The 2,314-nt window shown below is 34.3% G+C and overlaps 1 protein-coding gene across 6 annotated transcripts in view; it reads left to right on the forward strand.

The window, feature by feature from the left end:
* The window catches only part of LOC102677019 (tyrosine-protein kinase Btk29A), a 164,585-nt gene that overhangs the window by 154,425 nt on the left and 7,846 nt on the right, over positions 1–2,314 (forward strand). The window contains exon 1 of one of the 6 annotated variants that reach the window (XM_006620458.1): positions 1,472–1,591. The exons of the other annotated variants lie outside the window; for them this stretch is intronic. The gene's annotated coding sequence lies outside the window, so the exon portion shown is untranslated. Of the gene's footprint in view, positions 1–1,471; positions 1,592–2,314 lie in introns of those variants that run through there. 6 annotated transcript variants of the gene reach the window in all.

Here is a 2,314-nt window from a genome sequence, read left to right on the forward strand (position 1 = left end):
GGATTTTGCATGAAATGAATGTAATTTTTAAAAATTTTGTATGAGTATCCATTTAAAAATACATATTTTTTATCATTAAAAATCTTATAAATTATTAAAACAAATTCTAATTAAAAGTAATTTGATCTAAATTTATAATTCATTATAATTTCTATCTATATATAAACCAAATATAATTTAAAAATATAATTTTTATAATTATCTAGTAAAAATTTAAAAATAGTATTTACCTAACAATTTAAAGATTTAAATTTAACTATAAAAAAAAAATCTGAATATAATCAAGGAAAAGAAAAGAATATACAAATCTTTTTTTATTTGATACTCAATTCCAATTGATGCCATTGGTTTCTGAAACAAAGAAGGCTACAAAAGATTAGTAAATTTCAACAAATTATAATGATTTCCAAATTGAACTCAATGGATATAATAAAATGAACGTAAATAGAATTTAAATAGAATGAATGTAATTTTTAAAAATGTTATATGAATATACATTTAAAAATACGTATTCTTTATCATTAACTCTTATAAATTATTAAAACAAATTCTAACCAAAAGTAGTTCGATCTAAATCACTATCATCACTATATTAATTATTTCGGAACGAAAAAAGAATCCGTCCCTCGATATCGAGCGAAAAAAAAGCATCCTCGTTCAAAAAAAAGGAAGAACAAAAGAAATCCCCCAAAGAAGAGGCGCGTGTAAGTAGAAGAAAAAGAAGAAGAAGAAGTAGAAGGAGAATAAAGGAAAGGAGAGAAGTAGCAACTTGTATCCATGGTCGGTGAACTTAGCACACACTCCATAGAGTGGAGCAGCAGACTGCTTCCGGTAATGAAACTCGACATGAAGAGGAAGTTCGGAAAGAGAGAAGGGACGCGGCCAGCCAGCCAGCCAGCCAGCCAGCACGCACGTGGGGACGTTGAACGGTCTAAGGGATGCTGGAGGGGATGCAGGAGGTTGAGGTCGCATTGATTTTGTCTAGACAGGGTGGAGACTAGCTGTGGTATCGTCCTTCGCTCACCGTTGATATTCCGCCATCCACCGGGCTTGGTGCACGCACCTGCACTCTCGCTTCCGACTTCCCTTTTATTCGCCCTCCTCGCGATCCCAACTCGTTTCCTTACGCCAGAAACACCATCAGTTTCTCCCACGTGTTTCGGTAAAATCGTGTTGTATTTGAATCTCGAATTTGAATCTCTTCTCTTGGATCCCATTCTCTTGAATTTTGATTTATTTGATTTAGTCTTATTGGTGTTTTTTTCTCTCTTTCCTTCTTTTCTTTTCTTCACGTTTAACGAAAGTGAACGTTCCTCCAAATTTTTCCCTTCTTTCGTTCTTCTCTTCAGATTCGTTCGATCAGATGTTGTTATAAGGAGAGCACGTGAGAGGCGAAGTTTTTGTCGGGCGGGAGTGATTCGTGTACAAGTGAAAGGATTTACTCGAATCCGCGAGATTCTCTCGCGCTTTCGCTCTTTCGGTGAAAGATAGCATCTTTGAAATAGTGGCGTGGAAGTGAGAGGTGTGAGAGGATCTCGATGGCTGGATTTGGCTGGATCATGGATTCGATGGAGTTTCTGGACGCGTTCCGGTACGTTGGTTTTAAATATCGAGCAAACAATTCTTCCATTTGTAATAATGAGATAATTATCGTTACACAAAATTCGTGAAAATTCGATCATTTAAACAGTTCTAAATTCTTTCTTTCCTTCTTTTTTTTTTATCTAGGATAAGAATCTATATATATATATATCCTGGACAATAAAATTAGAATGAATTTTTCATCGATATAAAATTGCTCGAACATTGTGTTGTGTAATAATTAATTAAGACAGGAGTTAGAAGTGAAGAAACAGAAACAAAAAAAAATTGCCATTTACTTAAATTGCATTGGGGAGATACGTGCGAGAATCAACGCACGTGTTAATTACCATAATTCTATACATTTTTACACCGATGAAAAAAAAAAAAAACGTACAATGGACACAAAGTAATGGACACATAGAGTAAATTCCATCGTTTAAACAACTCTTACTTGACAGCTCGAAAAATACGGGTGATTTATGAGAAGAAGTAATTAAAACGGACGTCTAGCTGGTTGAATTGTAACGTGTATTTTATCAACGAATCGGTCGTTGCTAACGAGCCGAGGCTCGTTAAACGTCGCGCTAATTGAGAATACAAAGAATACAGGATGTTGCATGGAAAAAACAGAAATAACGTTTCCTAGAAAAATCGAACGTCGATATAAATCGTTCGATCGTTCCATTCTCTCGATAGCGTGATATGTTGCTTTAAAAAAAAAAAAAAAAAA

Source organism: Apis dorsata, unplaced genomic scaffold (genome assembly GCF_000469605.1).
Source record: "Apis dorsata unplaced genomic scaffold, Apis dorsata 1.3 scaffold_517, whole genome shotgun sequence".
Taxonomy (NCBI): Eukaryota; Metazoa; Arthropoda; class Insecta; order Hymenoptera; family Apidae; genus Apis; species Apis dorsata.